General features: G+C 53.3%; 1 long non-coding RNA gene across 1 annotated transcript in view; it reads left to right on the plus strand.

The window, feature by feature from the left end:
* The window catches only part of LOC127475287 (uncharacterized), a 94807-nt gene extending 68246 nt beyond the window's left edge, over positions 1-26561 (plus strand). The window contains exons 2-3 of the long non-coding RNA XR_007906162.1: positions 15370-15530; positions 26493-26561. This is a non-coding gene — a long non-coding RNA (uncharacterized LOC127475287). The remainder of the gene's footprint in view (positions 1-15369; positions 15531-26492) is intronic.
* Positions 26562-26808: the final 247 nt, after the last annotated feature.

The following is a 26808-nucleotide window of genomic DNA, read 5'->3' on the forward strand; positions in this document are numbered from 1 at the left end:
CATGCATAAGTGATGAGCCAACCCCGCCCGCGCTGTCCCCCCCTCCCCTCCCCGAGCCGCCGCGGCCCCTCTCCCCATCCCCTCCTCCCGCCGCCCCCCCGGCCGCCCCCGCCCTGTGTTCCCTGGCACATCAAGCGCTGCGACAATGAATATATATTGACCTTATTATAGCAGCCGGCTGCTCGTGCCAGAAGCAACCAGGCATACTTTGCACAAATTAGAGCTGTCAGCGTGTAATTTATGGTTCGGGCGAGAGAGAGAGAGAGGGAGAGAGAGAGAGAGGAGCGGAGCGCGGAGGGGAGCGCGGCGGTTCGGGAGGCAGGTAGGGAGGCAGATGAGTTGCATGATAAAACGGCTCGCTAATGATGTGATGTTCGAGCTCAAGTGTCGTTTTCGTTCGGGGTTGCACATTTTTTCGGCGGTTTCTTGCTCGACGTGATTCTTCCCTCTCTCCACATTTGGTGGTGTGGTGCGTTGGTTTTTTTTGTTTTGTTTTGTTTTGTTTTGTTTTTTCCTTTCCAAAAGCTAAATCACTGGTTTGACCTGAAAGGGATGGTGTGGGTGTGACCATTTCTTCTCTGAGGACAACGTGGTGACACCCTGAGGCCATAACCGGGTGACATCGTTGAGGGCTGGATGAGGAGCATTGAAGTTTTGCTCTTTTTTTTTTTTTTTAATTAAAGTTTTGCTCTTTTTTTTTTTAATTAAAGTTTTGCTCTTTTTTTTTTAATTAAAGTTTTGCTCTTTTTTTTATTATTAGTTTCTCTTTTTTTTTTTTTTTTTTTTGAGGAGACACAAAGCAAAGGAATTTATCTGTGCAACTTTGCTCCTGCTGACACACACACACACACACAGGGGCAAAACTGCACAACAAGGATGCTCAGCGTTGCCAACGGTGCCCTTGGTGTCAGCATCTCTAGGCTTTGGGGTGCTGGGTCTTTCCTGCCTTTTTATTCCCCAATCCCTGAGGGAAAAGGAAAGGAGGAAACAAAGGGGAAAAAATCACATGGCTTTATGTCACCCTTGATAATGCACAGGAGCAGGAAACGGGAGAGCCAAGTGAGGAAAGGCAGGGGAGGCCGGAGGAAACAGGGATTTATAACCTGAGTGCCCGAGAGCTCCTTCAGTCCAATAAATAAATGATAAAATAATTAAATTCTGAAATCGAACGTCTGTGAATTATTGAAGTGCTCACCAGGGAATAGCTGGGGCTCAGCCAGGCGAGTGCCAAACCCAACAGCCACGTGGGGGGGGGGTGAGATGGGGGGAACAGTCCCTCGGGGTTGGGAAATCCGGGCTGTGTCCCACCTCAGGGAAACTGAGTCTGGGAGCTGGATTAGGGGGTCCTGCCAAGCTGGAGAGTTCCCAGGAGGTCAGGGAGCTGCTGCTCTTGGGGACATGGTAAAATGCAGAATATGCAGGGAATCCAGGCAGGCTCAGGGCACCAACACTGACCTTCCTCCTTGAATATCCCTGTGCCTGGGGGGAGCCCGTCAGTCCAGCTCCCTTCCTGGAACTGGGCCAGCTGGGAGTGGCTGGTGTGGGGCAGCCTTGGGGACCCACAAGGTTAGAGAGATGGGGAGGGGAACCCAGGGAAGTGCTGGGATTTTTGGCAGGTGGATCATAGAATTCTGGAATCCTGCACTGGTTGGGGTTGGAAGGGATGTTCAAGACGATCCAGTGCCACCCCCTGCCATGGGCAGGGACACCTTCCACTGTTCCAGGTTGCTCCAAGCCCCGTCCAACCCGGCCTTGGACACTTCCAGGGATGGAATGTCCAGCACTGCATTAACCACATCCACGGAATTGCCACTTTTCCACCCAAAGCAGTGACCGTCCCTCAGCTCCAGCGTCTCCCACCGGCCATGGCCTCACCCCCAAACCAGGCAGCCAGAGCTCCAAACTGCCTTTCAAAAAAGTGGGAAAATGGTTTTTTTTCCAAAGCTCAGCCCCAGTGAGCCGGGTGCTGGCACTGCCTCTGAACCAACTGTCTGGTGACAGCTCCACGACGGAGCGGTGGCAGCACTCGAGAACTATTAGTGTTAAATTATTCCAACAAAAGCAGGCCTTGATGTTGTGTTGAAGTTGATAACTTGAGGACGTGTTTGAAAAGGATAAAAGCTTCCCCTTCAAAGCCTGGCTCCTCTTTTGTACCAGACACCCGAGGAGAATGAACCCTTTTGGTAACAAAGGCTCGTTCTGGGGGCTCACTGGGATCTGTGGAGGCTGGGGCTGGGGTACGAGGGATTGAGTTGTAATAATGATGATGATGATGGTGGTGATAACAATAATAATAGGAGTAGGTGTTTTCTTGACATCAATAACGGGGTTGGCTGTCTCCTTGACATCCAGTAACACCATCCTGCCTTCATTTGCTCCAGGCCAGCAGAGATAATGAGTGGGAAGAGGTCACAGAATCCCAGAATCCTGGAATGACTTGGGATGGAAGGGACCTTGAAGATATCCCAGAATCCCAGAATCCTGGAATGGTTTGGGATGCAAGGGACCTTGAAGATATCCCAGAATCCTGCAATGGTTTGGGATGGAAGAGACCTTGAAGATCACCCATTCCCACCCCCACCATGGGCAGGGACACCTCCCACCAGCCCAGGTTGCTCCAAGCCCCGTCCAACCTGGCCTTGGACACTTCCAGGGGCAGCCACAGCTTCTCTGGGCAACCTGTGCCAGGGCCTGCCCACCCTCTTTGTAAAAATCTTCCTCCCTGCTGTGGGAGGAGGGACGTAAAGTCTAAACCTTCAGACCCAAAATGAGCCCAGCCCCACATGGATCCCAATCCCTCCTTGCTGGAGGACCAGGAGCCGCCCCTTGTCACCACATCAGTCCCGGGGGTGACGCTGGCCCGGAGCCGAGGTTGGGTTCGTTCCATCTGACATTGAACCAGGGCTAAATTTGTCCCGTTTACACCCGGGCTCAGTGACAGCCACGAGGAGAGAGAAGTGCCTTCCATTCCCGGCGCAATAAAGATACGATGGAAAAAAAGTTTCCCGTTGGATTAGCACCCTTGAGGCACTTGGAGCTGTCACTGACAACGTGCCACATCCACCGCTCGACCTCCGCCGGGTGCCCAGGGAGGGGGGATGGAAAGGGAAGCAAAAGGCACTTTCTAGGGATGGGAACACGTGACAGTCCACAAATCAAGCCCAGAACACGCAGAACTAAGCCAGTAATTAGCTTTATAAACACCCAGCTCGGTGGATGTAAGAAAAGCTGTAATTTCCCATCTGACACCGACCCCCTCGGCCGGGGCCGGCGGGAGGCAGGTTATTAATAGCACGAGGCAGAGTTTGTATTTTTCTTCTCCGTGGCACTTGGGAGGGGGGCAAATGACCTCAGTGTGAAGAAACTTTATTTTCTCCTGCCTCTTGATTTATGTGGGGAATCTGGTGCATGATTAGCGCCTCTCATCAATAACGGCAGCGCGGGCTGACAGCTGCTGAGTGAGCCGAGACACCCCGGCAAGCAAAGAGCTACAAATTTCCCTGACAGCCCCGCTTCGGTTACGCGGCGTCAGCTGCCAAAACACCACTTACCGCGGGCCGGGAGTGCCAGGAGCGGCGGGGCGGAGAGGAGCGGAGGGCAGCGGGGACGGGATGTTAACACCCTGCCTTGGCCAGGGCAGCCCGGCAGCCGGGATTTACAGCCAGGGCTGGAGCGGCTCCTGGACGGGCTGTGAGTGAGTGGCAGAGCTCTGCCCTCTCCCCAGACAGAGGCGTTAACACAGAAATGAGTTTGTAACGCCGGGTTTCCAGGTGAGCCCTCTCTGAGAAGCTGTGGACGCACATTCCCTCAGGAAAGACCTGGAGGCGACGATCAGTGAGACAAGAGGGCTGGGTCTTAAGCTGTGCCAGGGGAGGTTTAGATTGGACATCAAAAAGAACTTCTTTGCAGAGAGGGTGCTCAGCCATTGGAATGGGCTGCCCAGGGAAGGGGTGGATTCTCCGTCCCTGGAGGTTTTTAAGATGAGACTGGATGTGGCATCAGTGCCATGGGCTGGGAACCACGGCGGGGTTGGATCAAGGGTTGGACTTGATGATCTCAAAGGTCCCTTCCAACCCAGTTGATTCTGTGATTCTCTGATTCTAGGAGGCCGAGTGGAAATCAATGCAGGACTCGCTGCTTTGCCTGCAGCACTGACTCCTGAGAAGGGTGAAACGTGAGCTAGAGGGGTGTCCAGGGGGGAAGGAGAGCCGTGGGCATCCTGGCTTGGAGCAGGAGCAGGGCAGGGACTGTCTCCCTGTGCTGAGGCCACACCCAGAGTCCTCCTGCACCTTGAATCCTCAGGTCATGCCAGGGGAAGTTTACATTGGACATGGGGAAAATTTCTTCATGGAAAGGGTTGTCCAGCCCTGGCACAGCTGCCCGGGGCAGGGGTGGAGTCCCCATCCCTGCAGGGATTTAAAAGCCCTGGGGATGTGGCACTTGGGGACGTGGGTCAGTGGTGGCCTTGGCAGAGCTGGGGGATGGCTGGACTGGATGACCTCACAGGGCTTTTCCAGCCTAAAGGGTTCTGTGATTCCATGATTTTGCTGCTGGCAAACCGGCTCGGGAAATAATTATAAATTTTAAGCTGGGGCTGAGCACTTCTGCCCAGCACCCTGCCACTCCTAAACCCAGGATTTACCATTCCCTGCCTAATTCCTGCTATTTTCCATCTTGAAAAGAACCCCTTTGAAGTGGGGAGCCCTTTGCTCTCTGCCAGGTCTCAGCAGGGAAAGGACCCACGGGCAGACCCCGGGACAGGCCCTGGAGGACCCATTGCCTGAGGTCTCCCAAATTTTTTCCAGAGATGGGCATGTTTTGAATTTAGGCTTTCGTGTCGAGTTGTGTGCCAGTGCGAGGATTTAATTTGGGTTTGATGTTTATTTATTTAATTTTTGAAGCCGCAGAGCACGCACTGCCAGGGAAATCTGGTTTTTGTCTGCATGTGGAGGGTCTGAGCAGGGAAATGCCTCTTCTGGGATGACATTTCCACAGGGAAAGGCTTTGGGGTTGGAGGAGAGGCAGGTTCACTCCAAAAGCCTGGATCTGAGAGCTGGATCTGGATGCTCCAGGCTGCCCCATGGAGCTGGTGTTGAGGTCAAGGCTTTTCTCTTCTGGACACCAATGAGAGAAAAAAAATTGATTTTTTTTTCATAAAAAGATCAGAATTTTGTCTTTCTTCCCTTATTTTTTTGGGTAGGAAACCCTCTCCTCATGCTGAGGTTATTCATGGACACAAGCCTCTGCTTTCTGACAGGGATTTTTCCTTCTCTTCCAGGACAGGGTGAGGCAAGGGGGGAGATGGAGGGGCTTGCTCCAGGTTTTAGGGATCCTGTGTGACAAGGATGGCTGGGATGGGCATCCCACTACAAGCCATGCACCCCAAGCCCTGACAGGGAGCTTCCAGGCTGTTCCCAGCCCATGTCCCAGGAAAACACAGCCCCAGATCCCATCATTTCCTGCGGGGAGCTCTCCAGGTGCCCATGAAATATTCATGAGCCAAGGCAGACACAGCCTCTGGTGTGAGGGAGGAAACTGGTTTTATCCTGAGCAGGAGCTGGAGGGGAACACTGGCTCAGAGGGCACAGTGCTGTCAAACATGGCATTCCCAGGAGGACACTGGGATTCCCTCCCGAGGAGCAAAGCGGGAAAGCCGAGTGTTTCCTTTCCCAGTGGGAAAGCCGAGTGTTTCCATCCCAGCTGGATGCTGCTGCCATGGGATGGTGCCTCCTAAGGATGGGAGTGTGCTCTGAAACGCAGCTGATGGAGGTGAACAGCATTTGCTCTCCAAAATATCCTCCCTGCTGAGGTTTCCTCACCCTCAGGATCCCCTGGGCTTGGGAGGGACCACAGAGCCTTGGAATGGTTTGGGTTGGAAGGGACCTTAAAGTTCACTTTGTTCCAACCCCTGCCACGGGCAGGGACACCTTCCACCAGACCAGGTTGCTCCTAGTGCACAATTCCCTGTTTTCCAAGCTACTTGCAAACATCCAGGGGGCAATCCTCACCTGTGCCTTCCCCTTCCCAGTCCATCAGAGGTGTGCAGGGCAGGCAGGGCAAAGCAGCAGCTGCTCCTTATCCTGCAGAGGCTCAGCGATGCAGCCACTGGCACTCAGCTCCCTGCTCTCCCACGCCACTGGATCTGCTCCTCCAAAACCTCTCCTGCTCCATCAAGAGCAGCTGGAAGTGGGGAGAGCAGCCCCCACCTCTGCCAGGGTGTTCCCCCTGCTGGGGTGTCAGCAGCAGATCCCAGACCATCTTCTCCTTCTTTCTCCTTCTCCTTCTCCTCCTTTTCCTTCTCCTCCTCCTTTTCCTTTTCCTCCTCTTCCTCCTCCTCCTCCTCCTTCTCCTTCTCCTTCTCCTTCTCCTTCTCCTTCTCCTTCTCCTTCTCCTTCTCCTTCTCCTTCTCCTTCTCCTTCTCCTTCTCCTTCTCCTTCTCCTTCTCCTTCTCCTTCTCCTTCTCCTTCTCCTGCTCCTGCTCCTGCTCCTGCTCCTGCTCCTCCTGCTCCTGCTCCAGCAGCTGCTCAGCTCCTCCCAGGAGCAGCCCCTAGCTGAGGGTCACCTGTATTATTAATTCCTGCTGCTGTCACCTCCAGGCTGGTCGAATCCCCCGGGGATGACTCGGTGCCTGTCAGGGAAGGAGCAGGAGTTCCTCTGCTCACGGTGGTGTCACCTCGGGAGGTCCTCAGCACGGTGAGGCTGCCCCTGCCTTCCACTCCTCCTCCTTTTATTTTTAGTGGCTGGGATTTAACCTCCAATAGTGCTGACCCGGCAGGAATCTCAGGGCTCCGCCATGGCCAGCGCCGTGGTCGTGTGCCACATTTCTGACTTGCAAATAACTCGCAGGGAGAGCGAGGGTGTATTTATCAAACACAGCCAGGGCTGCATCTTTATTTAGCTCCTTCTGTTTCCACACTGTATAATTCATGAAATTGCCTTAGAAAGTCGGGGTGGAATTAAATCGTTGACCAGCCCGTGAACCGGAGTTGACACTTCCATTATTTTAAAAGGAAAGCTGAGAGAAACTAAAACCTGACAAATAACCCTGTGCTGGGGGAGAGGGGCCAGCAAGGAGCTCGGTGCTGCCTGAGCAGAGAGAGGCACATCAGGGGCAGCTCCAGAGCATCCTGCTGGATGCTCCAGGTCCCTCCTGCCCTGCCAGGGGGAGGGCTCCCATCCCAGATGATGGGAAGCCTTCCCGAGCCCTCCAGAGGTGATGGGTGGCACCTCTGGGCTCATCCCCCAGCGTGGGCAGAGTGAGGGGGGGATTCTGCCCCTCTGCCCCCTCAAATGAGACCCCCCCTGCAGAGCTCCAGCCCTGGGAACAACAGCACAAGGATGTGGAGCTGCTGGAGCGAGTCCAGAGGAGGCCACAGAGATGCCCCAGGGCTGGAGCCCCTCTGCTCTGGAGCCAGGCTGGGAGAGCTGGGGGGGTTCACCTGGAGAAGAGAAGGCTCCAGGGAGACCTGAAAGCCCCTTCCAGGGCCTAAAGGGGTTCCAGGAGAGCTGGAGAGGGACTGGGGACAAGGGATGGAGGGACAGGACACAGGGAATGGCCTCCCACTGCCAGAGGGCAGGGATAGATGGGATATTGGGAAGGAATTCCTCCCTGAGAGCATGGTGAGGTCTTTATAGTCCCTTCCAACCCAAACCATTTTAGGATTCTATAAAAATCTCCTAGAGAACATTGGTATCACACTAAGCTGGGGCAGTGCCCACTGCCCAATTTATCTCAGCTATAACTGGCATCGTTAACCTACACAGTCTATACATTGTGTCCCACCAGGACAACTCAGCGCTGGAAAACAAATAAATCATGAAGAGTTTGAACCCTATTCACAGAATTGCTGCTCCATAAATCATTCACATCATCCAGGCTGCTTTCTAAAGGCCTCCCTGGCTTCCCGCTGGCAAGGAAAAGGCAGAGAGCTCTAAATAGTTTGGCTTTGTAAATATTCCCCAGCACCCCTCAGCTGTCTGTCGGCAGGTAACGAGGCACAGGATGTTCTCCTCAGCTCTCAGCCAGGGCTGTTCCGTGGGAATTTTTTCCCAGCACACTGCTGCAGTTTTCATAGAATCCCAGAATCCTGGGATGGTTTGGTTTGGATTGGAAGGGACCGTCCTGTTCCACACCCTGCAGGGACACCTTCCACCAGCCCAGGTTGCTCCGAGTTCATCCAACCTGGCCTGGAATGTTCCAGGGATGGGGCAGCCACAGCTTCTCTGGGCAACCTGTGCCAGGGCCTGCCCACCCTCCCAGCCAGGAATTCCTTCCCACTGTCCCACCTGTCCCTGCCCTCTGGCAGTGGGAAGCCATTCCCTGGGTCCTGGCACAGCCTGCCTGTTTATCCCCTGGAAGCTGTGCAGGGAGTTGTGACTCCGGGGTGTGACACAGGGGCTGTGGCAGAGCCATCACACCAGTCCCGTGCCTCTCCCTCACACCACGCTCCTGCTTCCTTATTCAAAATTCCCTTTGTTCCCTCTGCCTGTGCCGATCCTCCCCGTGTGATGTGGGGATCTGAAGGACAGGCAGCTCCCTTCTCAACCGCCTCCTTTAGAACCCCTTCAATACTGGAGTCCCTCCTTCCTGCTCAGCCCTTACACGGCTCGGCTCCTTTGTTCTGCTTCCCTTCAGCCCGGTCCCTGTTCCATCAGAGGAATCCAGAGTACAAAGCTCCCTCCCCGTGCCTCGCTTCCTTTCTGCCTCCCTCCTCCCCGCAGCATCCTCTGTCATTACATCCTCTCCGCTGCTCTACAGCTGTTCCCAGTCTCCCCTCCAGCATCCCAGTCGCGGAGCTGCAAATCATTCCAGCGCCAGGGACGCGCACGGAGCTGCAATTCGCGCAGAGCCGGAGGGATTTTTGCCCGGGCGCTCGGCAGCGGCGGGATGTGGTGGATAAGGCTGACTCCCAGCGGCTCCCGGGCTCGGCCGGAGCTGCCTCCCTTCCCTCCCTTCCCTCTCCAGGATGGATTGCAGGAGCACTCAGCTCCCGGCTGTTGAGCCCTCGCACACGAGGAGGTTTTTATCCCTCCCTTCCAGCTGCTGCAGCTCCGGGGGCCGGTGTTGGGTTACGGCTCCCCAGATAAGGGCGTTTGGAGTGGTGCTCCTGCAGGAAATCCCTGCGAAACCAGCCGGCGTTGGCTGCTCCCGGATGGATCACGGGATTCTCTGCAGGGTGGGTTCAGGGCTTGGCTTTGGTTCCCTGCCTGAGAACTCAGAGGTGCTCACAGCCGGGCTCCAAAGGCTCTCAGGCAGGAGCAGAGCCCCCCCGTGCCCATTCCTGATGGGAAGTGAGCACTCTGCCACCAGCAGCCCCAGTTACCCCCCAGCTGCCCCACCAGAATCTCACAGACACTCTTGTGGTGTCACTCACCAGGCAGGAACCTCATTTTTCCTACTCTGGACTTGATCCCATATTTAAAGCATCCCTTAAAGAGATGTAGGGCTTCTTTGGTGCCCTTTTAATATCCATGATTTGATCCCTCAGGGCAACTCAGTTTGCTTTGCTTTCCCAATGATTGAGTAAACATTGGATAATGGTGGCATTTTGGATTACCTGCAGCAGGGGAAAACCAGGGGATTGTTCAGCCTGGAGAAGAGAAGGCTCCAGGGAGACCTGAGAGCCCCTTCCAGGGCCTAAAGGGGCTCCAGGAGAGCTGGAGAGGGACTGGGGACAAGGGATGGAGGGATGGGACACAGGGAATGGCTTCCCAGTGCCAGAGGGCAGGGTTAGATGGGATATGGGGAAGGAATTCTTGGCTGTGAGGGTGGGCAGGCCCTGGCACAGGTTGCTCAGAGAAGCTGTGGCTGCCCCTGCATCCCTGGAAGTGTCCAAAGCCAAGTTGGATGGATCTGATGCCAGAACCACATCACAGAACCACAGAATTTCCTGATTGGAAGGGACCCACAAGGATCATCAAGTCCAACTCCAGGCCCTGCACAGGACACCCCAAAACTCCCAGCAGGGCAGCCCTGGCCAAGCTGGTGGCCTTGGCTCCAAGGAAAACCCTTCATCTCCCTGAGCCAGCGGTGACAGAAACACTCCTATAAACACCCTGGAGGCTTGTTGAGTTTGCTGTTGGGGTTTTTTTAAGGAATAGTAACTCATGTCCCTCCCATCTCCCACTGGAGATGCATCTCCAGCACAGCCAGACAGCTGCAAAAAACCCTAAAAAACCTCCCAGACTCCTTCCCCTCGGAGCCATCAGGGCTGGTGGCGGGGCTGGCCCCGGGGACGGCGTGTTCCCGCTCACCTGATTTATTATCCCTGCTCCCACACACAGACCAGCGTTCTTCCCGGGAAGAAAAGCTGGAGACAGTCCCTTGGAAACAGCCAAGTGTTTGTCTGTGCTTTCATTCCTCAGAGCAGAGGGAGAAAGGGAAAAAAATACAGCAGGGAGAGCTTGAAAAATCCGAGCAATCAGAGGCACTTCCAGGGCTGGACGACAACAAGGATTCGGGGCTTCTGTGGGGAAGGGTGGGCTGGAGACCTGAGGAGTTCTGCACATTCCAAAAAACAAACAGCAGACTCATCCTTGGGGGTTTGTTTGCAGAACTGCAGGAACCAGAGATGGAAGAGACCCATTAACTCATCTGTCTGTTCCCTCCAGGGCAGAGCAGGGCTTCTCCCTGAGGGGGTTATTTTTAGCACTCTGTCGAGCAGAGTTTTCAGCGTCTCATGACATGGAGGTTTCTTTTCCAGGGATTTAGAGGCAGGAATGATAAATCAGGTTCTGCAGAAAGAAGGCTTGACCCAGAGATGAAACGAGGATCAGAGCGGTGCTGTCAGTTCAGAAATGTTTGCTGGTGTGTTTTTCTCTCTCTCTAACACGTTTCTGTGTCTCTCCACAGCGAGCCCTGCCTGGGAAGGAAGGAGGCAACGGAGCCTCAGCTCTCCAGGGATCTTTGTTCTTACAGAGAAGAAGAAATGTGACAATTGCTCTGGAAGAAGCTTCACACGGGCATCCCACTTCCCAGGAGATGTCATACACCCTTGGATGACTGGCACCTGTCCCCAGGCTCAGCAAGCAGAGGTAAGTTGTGCCAGAGGGTGATTTCTGGCATGGATTTGGGGTGACTGTGCTCCCTGTGCTCTGCAGGCAGCCTGGAGAACCAGCCCCAGAGCTGCCAAGCTGCTGCCCCAGGTCCAGGGCAGCTCTGGGCTCTCACACCCACAGGATATTTCAAAGACATCCTGGATTAACAGCCTCAGCCTCCTCAGCAGGGTCTGGAGGGTCCAGCATCACCTGCAGCTCCTGTGATCCTGTGACAAGAGGAATCAGCCTCGAGCTGTGCCAGGGGACGTTTAGGTTGTTTATGAGGGAAAGTGTCTTCATGGGAAGGGTGGTCAGGCATGGAACAGGCTGTCCAGGGAGGTGGTGGAGTCCCCACCCCTGGAGGGATTTAAAAGCCATGTGGATGTGGCACTTGGGGACATGGGTGGCCTTGGCAGTGCTGGGGAATGGTTGGACTTGGTGGTCTTAGAGGACTTTTCCAGCCTAGAGGATCCCATGACTCTGTGATTCCCTGGATGGCATTGCCAGCACTCCAAGGGCTGCTCAGCTGCTGCGGGGCTGCAGCTGCTGGACAAGGTTGGACATTCCGGGACATTCCAGGCTCTCTCCTGGATGTGTCTCTCCCTCCTTCCTGCGACTCCCTTTGATCTCAGAATTCCAATTGCTCCCAGCCCCTGAGTACATTTCCCTGGGTGTGGGCTGAGCGTGGCCGTGGGGGCTGGTCTAAGGGGGGGTCTGGCCCCCAGCAAAGCCCCAGGTTTGTGCCCAGGGCCATCACCAACAGCGCTGCCATGGGACATCACCAGGACCACGCTCTGCCACAGGACACTGCAAGGGCCACACACTGTCCTGGGGCACTGTGAGGGCCACACACTTCCATGGAACATGGGGATGGCCATGTGGTGCCATGTGACATCACAGTGGCCACACACTGCCACAGGACATTCCAGTGGCCACACACTGCCATGGGATATGTGATGGCCACACACTGCCACAGGACATTCCAAGGGTCACACACTGCCACAGGACATGGTGATGGCCAAAGTCCCAAGCAGGCTTGGGCCATGCTGCTGAACAGTCTTGGCACGACCACTCCCCACGCTGCATCCCTGTGGGATTCAGGACATTCCCCCCCTGTTTTCCTCACCCTTTCCCCCGCAGCCCCGAGCAGGAGGGGTTCTGTCTGCACAGAGCTGGCCTGGGCTGTGTTCCCCCCCGGGGGCACCTGTGTGAGCGAGAGGTTTAGTTTTACTCTGCTGCACTTTGCCCAAAAACATTGCCTGAACATTATCACAGGGTAAGTCAACAAATCTGCAAAAATCTGCCCATTTTCCCCACTTTTCTTGCACCTTTGGAGACGAAGCTCCAGCTGTGCCGCTAAGTCGCGGTGATTTATTGGTGGGCTGAGGAGCCGGGTTTAAATCCGGCATCTTTGGGATGCTGGCAGCCTTGCTTCCCATAAATCTTAACCAGTATTTCTAAGCCCTTTTATGCCAGCTGCTTTCATGTATCCAGAGCCTTTTCCGTGCAGTAGCCTATGAAAATATTGAACCGATGCCCAGAGCAACACCAGGATATGAAGGGGAAAACTTTAAGATGTTTTGTAACTATTTTTTTTTCTTTCACAGAACCTGCCAAATCTTAATTTTTCCAGTTTGCAAGTAAGAGCCTCTAAACCATCTGTTTGCTGTCAACTGATGTTTGTTTGGAGAGGGATTTTATTATTTTTTTCCATCTCGCACTCCTGTTCCTACAACTAGTTTACTGAACTCCATAAACGTCAGCTCTCACAGTTGTTTTGTGAGCCAGTTATGATTTAGGATTTAATCAAAATTGAGCAGTCAGTGTCTTTAATCAATAGGAATGGAGATCAAAAACAAAGGAACGGGGAGTGAGGAATGAAACATTTAATGTGTCCCCACCGCCTTTGAAAGCGCCTGATTTGCACCGTAATGGCAACCAGGGATCGTTAGAACAACCCTTAAAGAAACCCACCCAGCCTCCAAAAACTACTCATTGTGTTTCTTTAAAGATGAAAAGGGCGAAGGCAATTTAAGGCTTAAAAGCAATTCCAACCTTTTATCTCATTAAATATTAAAAATGAAGCTGCCGCGGCGGCTCCGGGGCCGCGGGAGCTCCCGGCACAGGGATGGGCTGTGGGCGCCCCAGGAACCCTCTGCTCACCCTGATTTGGTCCGTGGGGATGTTGTGGGGCACACTGGCGTTGCTCCGTGCTCTCCATGGGATTTTGGCATTGCCATGGTCCGGAATGGGCAGCCCTGAGGTCTGGCACCAACCACACCCACCAAGGTCACACAGTGTGGGAATAAATGCCAGGGGTGGGAAGTGCAGCCAGATTTCCCCTGGCACCACTCCATTCCTCCATCCCCCCAACCTTCCATCCTTCCAACCCTTCATCCCTCCAACCTTTCATCCCTCCAGTCCTCCATCCCTTCATCCCTCCATGCCTCCACCCTTCCATCCCTCTGGTCCTCCAAACCTCCAGCCTTACATCCCCCCAACCCTCCAACTCTCTATCTCTCCATCCCTCATCCCTCCATCCCTCTATCCCTCCATCCCTCTATCCCTCCATGTGTCTCCTGCCTGCACACCAGGACACACACATGAGCCCCACATGATGCTGCATCCCACATTCCCACCTCCTCTCACACGTCTCATCCCTGCACCCCATCACATGGGCTTATTGGGCATTTTGGGCCCCAACGGGGGACTGGCCACGGAAAAACAAAGCCATCCCAGTGGGAATGAGGTGCTGGAATGATGCAGCATCTCCTCTGCAGGGGGTCACGGACTGCAGGGGGATGAGGGATGGAGCGGGGATGTCCAGCCCTGCTCAGCTGAGTTCGGCTTTGTGAGGTATGTCAGGCTGAGTTAGGCTGGGTTAGGCCGGGCTAGGCCGGGTTAGGCCGGGTTAGGGTTGGGGCTAGGCCGGGCTAGGCCGGGTTAGGGTTGGGGCTAGGCCGGGCTAGGCCGGGTTAGGGTTAGGGTTAGGGTTGGGGCTAGGCCGGGCTAGGCCGGGTTAGGGTTAGGGTTAGGGTTAGGGCTAGGCCGGGCTCTGCTGGGCTCGGCTCAGTTCGGCTCCGCTCGGCCGGGTTCGGCTCGGCGCTCTCGGGCGCCCCCTGCCGGCGCATCCCGGTACGAGCCCAGACTCGTGGAATCAGAAAATCCTGGAATGGTTTGGGCAGGGACACCTTCCACCAGCCCAGGCGGCTCCAAGCCCCGTCCAGCCTGGCCTTGGACACTTCCAGGGATCCAGGGGCAGCCACAGCTTCTCTGGGAAACCTGTGCCAGGGTCTTACCACCCTCCCAGCCAGGAATTCCTTCCCAATATCCCATCTAACCCTGCCCTCTGGCACTGGGAAGCCATTCCCTGTGTCCTGTCCCTCCATGCCTTGTCCCAAGTCCCTCTCCAGCTCTCCTGGAGCCCCTTCAGGCCCTGGAAGGTGCCCAGCAGTTGCCCAGCCCGTCAGGGACCATCAGCAGGTTTAAAGCCTGATCCTGAGGCCTTTGATGCTCTCATTGATGCAGCCTTGGTTCATCTTTTTGTCGTGGATACAACGGTTTAATCTAAAAAGGACTCACATTTCCATCACCGTGGATTCGGGGGGGTTGTCTCTGCATTCCAGTGAGCGGGGAGGGAGCAGGGGGAGGTGGATCTCCTCTGGAAAAGCTGCTCCCTAAAACACCCTCTGCAAACACAAGTCTTAGACAAAACAGCTCTGCTGCCCGAGGGCATCTCAATCCTCATGGAAACTTTCCTGCGGATCAGAGCCGGGATTTCTCCAAGGCAGATGAATCTGTTCTCATCTGCTTTCCCCCTTTGATGCATTTCTGTGTTACAGAGGCCTAAAACGCTCCTTTAATAGTTCTGGCCCTGTCAGGGAAGCTGAGGTTTCTTTGTTTTCCTGTTTCTTCCCAACTTCCCTCCACCAGGCTTCCTGACAGTTCCTTCTCCGTGGTGGAGATCAGGAGCCCCTGCACATCCCCAGCCCTGAGCTGGGAATATCTGTAGCTTCCAACAGTGATGCTCAAAAAGGCATCCTGTCAAATTATTTGCCTCAATGAGTGGAGGCTCCCAGGAGAAGCCCAGGCTGTTAATGACAACAGCAACAACAAAAATGAACCTGTCTGGTGGTGCTTGTGGAGTCACAGAATCCTGGAATGGTTTGCCTTGGAAGGGGCCTTACAGCTCATCCCATCCCATCCCACCCCCTGCCATGGGCAGGGACACCTTCCACTAGCTCAGGCTGCTCCAAGCCCCATCCAACCTGGCCTTGGACACTTCCAGGGATCCAGGGGCAGCCACAGCTTCTCTGGGAAACCTGTGCCAAGGCCTCCCCACCCTCCCAGCCAGGAATTCCTTCCCACTATCCCATCTATCCCTGCCCTCTGGCAGTGGGAAGCCATTCCCTGTGTCCTGTCCCTCCATCCCTTGTCCCCAGTCCCTCTCCAGCTCTCCTGGAGCCCCTTTAGGCCCTGCAAGGGGCTCTCAGGTCTCCCTGGAGCCTTCTCTTCTCCATTTGAACCCCCCAGCTCTCCCAGCCTGGCTCCAGAGCAGAGGGGCTCCAGCCCTGGAGCATCTCCGTGGCCTCCTCTGGACTCTCTCCAGCAGCTCCACATCCTTGTGCTGCAGTTCCCCAGGGCTGGAGGCAGCTCTGCAGGGGGGTCTCACCTGAGGGGGCACAAGGGGACAACTCCCCCTCACTCTACCCACACTCTGGGATCAGCCCAGGAAACACTTTGGGGTCAGTGCTGTTGGAGGCCCCTCAGGGGCCTTCAGGAAGCCAGGCAGGGACAGAGGAGCAGGACCGAGCTCAGTGCAGCTCTGGTGTCCCCTCAGATGCCACCAAATGCCCCAGGGTGCTGCCTCAGACACATCTCCTGGGCACAGACAGTCTGGGGTCCTGCATCAAGGTGCCTCCACCTTCTCCTTCCATTGTACCACGGAGAACTGGGAGGGGGGGAGCAGCTCCCTGACACCCCTCGGCTCTGATCCCACAGAAGGAACAGGGAGACTGGGGAACCTGTGGCTTCTCTTGCTTTAAAGAGCATTTTCCCTGCCCTCCTTCTTACATGCGGGCTGCCTTTTTAATTAGCTTTTTTTCCATGTAATTTTAACCTTCTTCCTTCTGCTGGTGGTTATCTCAGCTCAGGATGCACAAAGCTCGACTATTTTGTTCTCAGAGTCAGCTGGATGATCAAGATTTTTGCAGTCTCCTGAATTATTGATGGGAGCTCAGTTACTCACTAAATATTATTGCTTCCATCCTGTCAGGGAGAAGATCACAGTAATATTTTGTTAATTCAAACATCCTTCTCTGAGGCTGTCGATGACAGGCAAAGCACTCACATAATATACAAAGGTGCTCGTTACAGGGGCAGAACATCATTAATTTGAGCAGCAGCAATAAGTCACCGCTCCGTGAAACGTGGCTTTGGGAATGCAGGGCTTGGAGTCGTCTCTGTGGCTTGGGTGCTGTTTCTGACTGACTGGGGAGCTCATGGGTTTTGGGGAGCTCATGGGTTGGGTGCAGCTGATGCTGTGGGATCGGGGTGTTGGGGTGGTGGAGGTCGCTCCACACACCCCCACCACGTCCCTGGATGAAGGTGGGACAGTGCTCTGGGGATGTGGCACTGCCATCCCTCCCAGTTCAGGGGGCACCAGTGTCTGACTGCTGTGTGCCCACCATGCAGAGGCTTTGGGGTCATGGAGTGTCCCCCGGGTTGGAGCCTCTCAGCTGAGTGGTACCTGGTTCTGGGGAGGGCACAGAGACACGAGGAGTCCCAGAATCCCGGAATAGCTGGGATTGGGAGGGCCCTCTGGAGATCACCCAGGCCAACCCCCTGCCCAGGCAGGGTCACCTGGAGCAGGTGACACAGGAACAGGTGGGTTTGGGATGTCTCCAGAGGGGGAGACTCCACACCCTCCCTGGGCAGCCGTTCCAGGGCTCTGCCACCTCCATGGAAAGCTCTCCCTCGTGTTGAGGTGGAACTTGTGTTTGCTTTATGGCCATCTCTCCTCATCCTGGCACTGGGCACCACTGGAAAGCCTGGCACCATCCTGTGGGCAGCCACCAGCAGGATGGATGCACGTGGATGGAAGGGGACTGCTGTGGGTGCCCTGCCCACCCCAGGGTCTGTGGGGTGCCCTTGATCCAGAATCCCTCAGCTGCTCTTGTGCCCCCGTGGCAGAGGGACACATTGTCCCTGTGGCTGCTGGAGATGCTGGAAGCTGCACCAGCACCCCTGGGGGGGTTTCTCCATGCCCTGCCTGCACTGTGACATTCCCAGTGGGACAGGGGCACGGCCCTGGTGGGTCGGTGCCACACCCCTGGCTTGGGGCCGAGGCCCTTGGACGGTGCCGCCGGTTGTACTTTCACACCGATGTTTTTCGGGTTTCTTTGGTGGTTTTTTTCCCCCCCCCCAAGTCATTACAAGCTAAACAGCTCAAACAATCTTCAAGGTGAAATCTGCTTTTCATTACTCCGCCAGGGCAGCGCGGCTTCATTTCCATAAGTTCCATTACCATATGCAGCATGAGAGCGCTTTTGCTCCGCTACATATTGTCAACATTAAATAACCTCTTTTTGTGGTTACATCATAAAAATTCTTTAGATCTTGGAAGCGGGCTGGGGGATATTTGCATATGTATATCTTTAATTTTCGCGGCACAGCCTGGCTACCAGATGGGGAAACCAACTAAGCCTCCAACATTTCTCGGCGAGTTCAACGCTTTCCTGTGTTGGGAACCGCAGAGGAAACGAGGTGGTTTTCAGCCACGCTGAGCCTCTGCCAGCCCCTAACCTTGGGATATTTTCACAGGGAAGGGGGGGGGGAGAGGGGAGGGGAGCCGTTTTCCCTCGAACCAGATGGCCGTATGGAATCAATAAAAGGCAGTTTGCAAAAGTTTGTTTACTTAACATTGGGGAGAATATGCCTTTGTGGTCCCTCTGCACGGCAGAGGAACGGGATCCCGCAGCCCCCTTAACGAGGGCGGGGAACCTGCCCGGCCACGAAGGGCCTTTTTCCTTGGATTTTGCCCTGGCCAGCCCCCTGGATTGAGTGCCCTGAACCCCACGGCCCCACACCAGGCCCACGGAGCTCATCCCAAAGGCCCTGAGAGGTTTGGGGTGAAAACATTCCCCCCTGGGAGCGCTGGACAGAGATTGTGGGGTTTTATCTCTTCACAAGCCCGGATTGCAGTGTTCAGGGTGGAATGATGTTTTTGGGGTGCAATGATGTCTTTTGGGGTGGAATGATGTCTTTTGGGGTGGAATGATGTCTTTTGGGGTGGAATGATGTTTTTTGGGGTGGAATGATGTTTTTTGGGATGGAATGATGTCTTTTGGGGTGGAATGATGTTTTTCTGGGGCACAATGATGATTTTTTTCGGGGCCTTTAATGATGATTTTTTGGGGGGTCTAATGGTGTTGTTTTGACTGTAATGATGACTTTTGGGAGTGCATTGATGATTTTTTGGGAGTGTATTGATGATTTTTTTGGATCTAATGTGGATTTTTGAGTGCAATGATGTTTTCGAGGTATAAGACTGTTTTCTGGGGTGTAATGTTGGGGTTTTAGGGTATAACGATGATTTTTAGGGTGTAATGATGTTTCTGAGGGTGTAAGGATGAGGTTTAGGGTATAATGAGGGGGTTTAGGGTGTAATGATGTTATTTTGGGTTGTAATTATGGGGTTTGCATGTAATGATGCTTTTTAGGGTGTAATAATGATGTTTTGGGGTGTAATGCTGATTTTTTTGGAGTCTAATGATTTTTTTGAGTGTATCGATGTGTTTTAGGGTGTAATGTTGGTTTTTTAGACTATAATGATTTTTTTGGGGCTGTAATGATTTTTTGGGGGTACAATGACCTTTTAGGGGTGTAATGATTCCTTGTGTGTTTAATGGTGTCATTTTGGGGTGCAATGAAGGCGGTTCTGCACGCAATGAAGTTTTTTTGGGGGTGTATAATGATGGATTTGGGGCTCTACAGGTCCCTAAACCGCCTCCAAAGGCAGGCTGGGCCCTGTGCTGCGCGTGAGAGACGTCTGAGAACGTGTAAGGTATTAATCATCTGCCATAATTATTTTTAAACATCCCAAATTATCCGAGTAGTACAGCAAGAAAACAACGTCGCCTCGTCTTTAAAGCAGAGCCTCGTTACGCCAGCCTGTCATCTGTTAATTCATTAGAGCCCTGACAGCAAGAACCGAGATCAAAACTGCTCTAAGTGATTCCCGATGACACACAATGGCAAATTTCAGCCATTATTCCGGAAATGTAACCTCGTTCCTTCTGCTGCCTCCAACAAGGGCCCTTCCGCCGCTATTAATTGCCCTCTAAGTGGTTGCATGTGTTGTGTTTGGGTTGCTGCTCAGATCTCTGCTTTGAAATGCTGCTGGAGAGGGAAATTTGGGGGCTGGTTGAAGGGGGGGCCGATCCAGCTCCGGGGGTTGGGACGCGAGCGCAGGACACGCTGCCACAGCTCCCTCAGGAAAATAATAATGATGATAATGATAATAATAATATATATTAAAACCACCTTTTTAAAGAAAAAAAGTTTGTTTGGTTTTTTTCCTAAGTATCCGAGTCGGGTTTTTTAAGCGAGTTGTAAATTTTATTTGGAACTTTTTTAATTTTTTAGGACGTTTTGTGGTCGTGGCCGGTGAAGCCGACCAAGATTTGCCATCTGCAAATCCAGGAGCTTCCTGCTGGAAGGTGAGGTGCTGGGCGGGTTCATAGAATTCCAGGATGGTTTGGGTTGGAAGGACCTTCAAATCATCCGGTGCCACCCCCTGCCATGGGCAGGGACACCTTCCACCAGCCCAGGTTGCTCCAAGCCCCGTCCAACCCGGCCTTGGACACTTCCAGGGATCCAGGGGCAGCCACAGCTTCTCTGGGCAACCTGTGCCAGGGCCTGCCCACGCCCTCAGGGAAGCATTTCCACATCTTTCCCCAGGATGTATTGGATACCCCCAGGCAGGAGATGAGAGGCAGGAACGTGCCTGCCACAGAGCAGAAGTGGTTTTGTGAGCTGCCAAAAAAGTGCATTTTGTTCTGCTAAAGTCGTGTCTGTTCTTCTTCCAAGTGAAGGATATGAAAATCCCGCTCAAATGATGCGTGAGTTCCTCAGGAATTGGGCTGCGAGCTGGTAAATTGCTGCCTTTAATTAATGACCTTGATTTACTGACCTTGAGGTGAAGCCAAGCACAGCCTCGGCCGTTTGGGTGAATTATGGGAAGATGAGGAAACCAATGAGGAACCAGAAAATACTGGAGGGCCAATAAAAAAAGGAAAAGCGGGGATGTGAATGGTCTTTTTGTGCAGCAAAGCCCCAGCCCTGGCTGGGAGCATCTCAGAGCTGCTGGAAATGTGGCAGTGCAGCAGTTTTGATGCCCCTGGATCCCTGGAAGTGTCCAAGGCCAGCTTGGATGGGGCTTGGAGCAACCTGGGCTAGTGGAAGGTGTCCCTGCCCATGGCAGGGGGTGGGATGGGATCATCTTTAAGGTCCCTTCCCACCCAAACCATCCTGTGAGCCTCTGAGATCCCATCCCATTGAAAAATGGGATACTTTCTCACCTTTGTGCTGCCCAGGAGCTGTGCCCTCCATGCCCGGTGCCTGCTGGGGGTTTGGACAAAATCTGCCTGGGGCTGGATGAAGGGATTTTGGAGAGAAACATATTCCAGGGTGACAATGGAGCCACGGAGGTGACACATCGTGGGTGGCACCTGCCATCCCCGTCCCTTCCCTTTGGACTCTGGGCTGCAGGGACAGGATTGCTCACAGGGACAGGGCGATTTCTGGTGGCAGAGCCCTCAGGGGACAAGATTCCTGCTCGGTGTGTCCTGATGTCCCGGCCAGAGCCCTCCGGGCCTGTCGCATTCCCTGCGGAGCCTGCGGCACCCTGGCCAGGGCACCTTGGCAGGGCCCCTCCAGGCCACATTTGCTACAGATTTTCTAAATGTTTGCTCTATATTTTCTCTGTATTTTCTACATATTTTATATGTATTTTTCTATATATTTTCTACGTATTTTCTAAATCTTTTCTAAATATTTTCTGCATATTTTCTCTATATTTTCTACATATTTTCTCTGTATTTTCTCTATATTTTCTCTATATTTTCTCTATATTTTCTGTATATTTTCTACATATTCTCTGTATATTTTCTATATATTCTCTCCATATTTTCTCTATATTTTCCCTATATTTTCTATATACTTCCTCTATATTTTCCATATATTTTCTATATATTTTCCATATATTTTCTATATATTTTCCATATATTTTCTATATATTTTCTATATATTTTCTGCATATTTTCCATATATTTTCTATATATTTTCTGTATATTTTCTATATATTCTCTCCATATTTTCTCTATATTTTCCCTCTATTTTCCATATACTTTCTCTATATTTTCTCTACATTTTCTCTATATTTTCTCTGTATTTTCTGTCTATTTTCTATACATTTTCCATGCAAACCCAACAAAGTCACCGGGGTCGGGCACAGGAGCTCTGTGCATCCACTTTATTTCTCTCTGGTGGCCGTTACCTTGCTGAGGGTGAGCATAACTCTTCCCTGCATAATTCCCTGTCTTTGCACTTTAAATAGCCCAGCGGAGCAGGGCAATAAGGGGGCCTGCTGGTTGGCTGGGGGTGAGGCCAACTCTGCTGTTTGGGGACTCAAGGAGCGCTTGAGTCAGCGATCTCCTGACTTTGGAACTTGGGAGGGGACACAGAGCTCTGCCTCGCTCGGTTTTTTTTTTATTTCTCCCTTTTTAAACAATATATAAATCTGTGGCAGCCCCGAAGCAGAAATAGCAGCGGCCCATGACCCGTGAGAGGCCTTCACAGCTTCCTTTTCAGCTGGAAAATTGCTTCAGTCAGCTGTGACCGGCTGGGAAAGGAGCTAAAGCAGCGCCCTGGCCCTCGGGGGGGCACCTGGGCAATGTGGGATCGGAGCAAGGGGAACAGGGAAGGCTTCCAAGCCCAATTCCTTGGGGCCGGGAGAGCGGGAGGGGACACGCCCAGCTGGGGCTGGGGGGGGTGGTGGGGCTGGGGATGAAGGGGAGGGCTAATTTTGGTTAATCTGGGGGGCTCTGCCTGCCTTGGGAGGCTGTTCAGGCTTTGCCCGCTGCAAACAGAGCCCTGAAAATGCTTCAACACTTCCATTTTTTCTGGTTTGTTTTTTTTTTTTTGAGATGCTGCAATTACCAGCCAGACTTTCCGAGGCAGGAAGGGCCCGGCAGATGAGCTTATCAATCACTTTTATAAGCTTCTGAAGACTTTGCAAATCATTTTATTGCTTAGGTGGCAGCCTGGCCGTGCAGGGAGCAGCCCTGGCACTGTGTCAGGGGAGGGGATGAGTGTGGGGTGAGGAGTTGTTCCAAACCCAGGGGAAATGGAGCAAAGCCCCACTCCCTGCACCTATTTTCCTCTTTAAATCCAGAGTGTTTGGGTTTTCTGGGAGGCCTGGGCAAGACTCGGTAAATACTGGTCTCCCAGAAGACACTGCTGAAGAGAGAAGGAAAAACATGAATTTATCTGATGGGGATGGGTGAGGGGGTTAATTTGGAGCTGACCAGCAGGTTAAGAGACTTATAAACCTTCAGAATTATTTAGACAAAACCAGGTTTGGCTGATTGGATACATTTTAATATATATTGTTTTTTGTTTTATATATATATATATATACACACACACATATATTTATATATATACATACATTGTATTTTGTTTCCCAGTTCTCCAAGCTGATTCCTCTTGTGAAACTATAGATAAAATATATCTGTGCTGGTTTAAGGGGCTTTACTCCCTGCTAATTAAAATTAGGAAAACGAGGCAAATTGGGAGCCTGGGGTGGGCTGAAAAATGGGTGCTGGATGCCTCATGGTGGCGTTGGGGGTGATGCCAAGTTGTCCAGGGAGATGGGAGAGAGCAGCTCAGGGAAAATGGAAGATCTCTGGGAAATGACCTTCTGGTTTGAAAGTGTCCTTAATAACCACTGGCTTTCCCTGTGAGTGTATAAAACACACGTGAGCTATCCCTGCCTCTGGGCATATTTTCCAGGAACATCCAATCATTTACAGAATGCCAAAATCCCTGAGGCTGGAAAAGCCCTCCCAGCCCATGGATCCCCCCTGTGCCCCATCCCCACCTTGTCCCCCAGCCCAGAGCACTGAGTGCCACGGCCAGGCCTTCCTGGGACACCTCCAGGGATGGGCACTCCAAACCTCCCTGGGCAGCCCCTGCCAAGGCCTGACCACCCTTTCCAGGGAGAAATTCCTCCTCATGTCAAACCTGAGCCTCCTCTGGTGCAGCTTGAGGCCATTCCCTCTCCTCCTGTCCCTTGTTCCATGGGAAAAGAGGCTGAATGTATTCAGGAATGCCTTTCAGTGGGGTTTTCCCTGTGTTTTCCCATGTGAGGCTCCTTTACCTGCTGGAGCAAGGGGACATGATCCCATGAGTCCCCTGGGCTTTGCTTCTGCCTTGGGTCAGAGAAATCCCAACCTTTCCCTGGCTGGAATTTGCCTTCACTTGGGCAAAGCTGAGTGGGTGCAGCAGCTCCTGAGGTGCAGGAGGGGTGACAGGGACACAGCAGCCCTGAGCCAGTGCCAGCCAAGCCAGAGACCAGGGCCAGGCTCATCCTGAGCTCTGCTCTGTATGACCAGGGACAGCACCCAGGGAATGGCTGGAGTTGTGCCAGGGCAGGGTCTGGTTGGATCTCAGGACAAGGTTCTTCCCCCAGAGGCTGGTTGGGCACTGACCAGGCTCCCAGGGCAGTGGGCACGGCCCCAAGGCTGCCAGAGCTCCAGGAGGGTTTGGATGATCCTCTGGGGCACATCTTGGGGATGGGCCTGTGCAGGGCTGAGAGTTGGACTGGATGATGCTTGTGGATCCCTCCCAGCTCAGCAGATCCTGTGGTCCTGTGGTTCTGGGATCCCTATTGCAGCCAACACAGACTCGACCCTCACTGGCTCTGCAGCCACTGAAACCTCTCTCTCCTCTCCATTCCTGGCCCAATTACCACCTTGTGCCCTGTAACTCGCAGCTCTGACTAAGCCAAATTCAATTTTATCTCCAGCCTGCAACGGGAGCTGGAGCTGGGGAGCCGTTTCTGGCAGAGCTGGCCCTCCCCAGCCTGACAACCAGTTTTACTTCCCAGCAGGGAATAGACTGATCGCTCATTTACGGCTGCAATCATCTCCCTGTTACAGCATTAGGAAGGAATGAGCACCAAAAGCCATTATAATTAAGATCTCTCTGGAGCTGACAGGAGAAATAGATGGCATGTGGAGCTGGAGCTCTGTGGCTCAGCTGTTTCTTTTCGAGCTGTCACTGGAAAATTACAGAGGCTGACAATCATATTTTTAACGCAGCAGCGCTAAGTAATATATATTTATATATATATATATATATACACCTTGTGCTGGGAGCGGGGACAAGAGGGGGGTCAGTGTTCTTGGAGCCTCCCCAGGATCTGGGATAAAGCTGAGCCATCCCCACCACATCCCTGCACCTCCCAGATCCCAGCTCCTCATGGACAGGAAGGTCTCCTTGAGCAATCACATCCTGGGCTCATTCCCAGCATGGATCTGGATTCTGCCCCTCTGCCCCACTCAGGTGAGACCCCCCTGCAGAGCTGCCTCCAGCCCTGGGAACAACATCCAAAGGATGTGGAGCTGCTGGAGAGAGTCCAGAGGAGGCCCCGGAGCTGCTCCCAGGGCTGGAGCCCCTCTGCTCTGGAGCCAGGCTGGGAGAGCTGGGGGGGTTCACCTGGAGAAGAGAAGGCTCCAGGGAGACCTGAGAGCCCCTTGCAGGGCCTAAAGGGGCTCCAGGAGAGCTGGAGAGGGACTGGGGACAAGGCAGGGAGGGACAGGACACAGGGAATGGCTTCCCACTGCCAGAGGGCAGGGATGGATGGGATAGTGGGGATAAATTTTTCCCTCTGAGGGTGGGGAGGCCCTGGCACAGGTTGCCCAGAGAAGCTGTGGCTGCCCCTGGATCCCTGGAAGTGTCCAAGGCCAGGCTGGGCTAGTGGAAGGTGTCCCTGCCCATGGCAGGGGGTGGAACTGGGTGACTCCAAGGTCCCTTCCCACCCAATTCCATGACTCCATCATTCTGTGCCAGCACAGCCCTGTGAGACACCAGTCTCACAGTGGGGAGCAAGAGGGCTCACTCTGAAGGGCCCAAATCCCGGCCCTGCCTGCACAGGCAGCAAACCCAACTCACCCCCAGTTCCAGAGTCCCCACGTGGTGTTTGCTGTCCGGGGGCAGGGGAGGGGCTCCCATTATTATGAAATAATTGGGAAAACATTGTCTGCCGGTTCCAATCCCACGTCTCCGTTGAGTAATGGATTCCCAGACATGGAGACCTGCAGGTCTCAACACAGCTGGCCACCTCTGCAGCCTCCCATCCTCGATGGGAAGACAAGAAATGGGAATTCTTGTGTTTTTCTTTACCTCCCAGCTGGTTTGGGATCAGACCTCAGCCTTGGGGCTGCTTTTAAACGTGTTTCAGAGGCTCTTCCTCCATTCCAACATTTCAAAGCATCAAAGCCAAGCTGTCCTGTTCCTACAGAAAACATTGCATGGAAGTTTCTATTTAAGCTGCAAATGAATTATTGATGCAATTACTCATTCTCATTTAAATATCTATTTAATGGCATTTAAATAACAGTGTTCAGAATGTGTCAACAGTTTACACAATAATTTGGATTCTGAACTTTACACCTCTGTTTTCTCCCCACATCCCTAATTGGAGCTCATCCTTTTGGAGTGACAATTGGAGATAAGTGTCGCTTTTTCCCCCCCGCACATGTGCGTTATCTAAATATATTAAATCACTCGCTCGGTTTTAATTTCATTTGAATGATTAATCAGTTACTTGGCTATAATTATTTGTGTTAAGACATCTCCAATTAGAAAACAGAGCAGGGAGACAATTAAGGAAACAAACATGCTGCAAATCCGCCCGATCATCCCCCGGCGCGTGGTTGGGGATGTGGGAAGGGGCAGCCCCGGCGCCAGGAGAACTCAGAGCCAGGAACATTCAGGTGGATGGATGGATGGGATGAGTGTTCATGTGTGGTTTCCTTTGCTCCTGGATTCAGTGCGAGCTCAGGGGGGTTTCAGGGCAGGATGTGGGTGATCCCTGGCATGGAAAGGGGGAGGTGCCCCATGGGCATCACTCAGTGGTTTGTGGTGGCTCCAAGCCCTGTCCAGCCTGGCCTTGGACGCTTCAGGGATCCAGGGGCAGCCACAGCTTCTCTGGGAAACCTGTGCCAGGGCCTCACCATCCTCACAGACAGGAATTCCTTCCCAGTATCCATCTATCCCTGCCCTCTGGCAGTGGGAAGCCATTCCCTGTGTCCTGTCCCTCCATCCCCTGTCCCCAGTCCCTCTCCAGCTCTCCTGGAGCCCCTTTAGGCCCTGGAAGGGGCTCTCAGCTCTCCCTGGAGCCTTCTCTTCTCCAGGTGAACCCCCCCAGCTCTCCCAGCCTGGCTCCAGAGCAGAGGGGCTCCAGCCCTGGGAGCAGCTCTGTGGCCTCCTCTGGAATTGCTCCAACAGGTCCATGTTTCTCCTAATTTGCTGAATTTTAGGATGGTTTCCCTTGAAAAAGGTCTTTTCTGGTGAGTTCCTTGTGGCCTGTGATCCATCCACCCCTCCACGTTGCCCCATTTTAAACTATTTTTATCCCAGAGACGTATCCCAGATGTCAACTTTCTGGAACCCATTTTCCCTGGGTGTGAAGCTCGGCGGAGA

The sequence above is a fragment of the Manacus candei genome, unplaced genomic scaffold (genome assembly GCF_025592945.1).
Source record: "Manacus candei isolate 608988 ecotype Guabito, Panama unplaced genomic scaffold, ASM2559294v1 h1tg000046l, whole genome shotgun sequence".
In the NCBI taxonomy this organism is placed as follows: Eukaryota; Metazoa; Chordata; class Aves; order Passeriformes; family Pipridae; genus Manacus; species Manacus candei.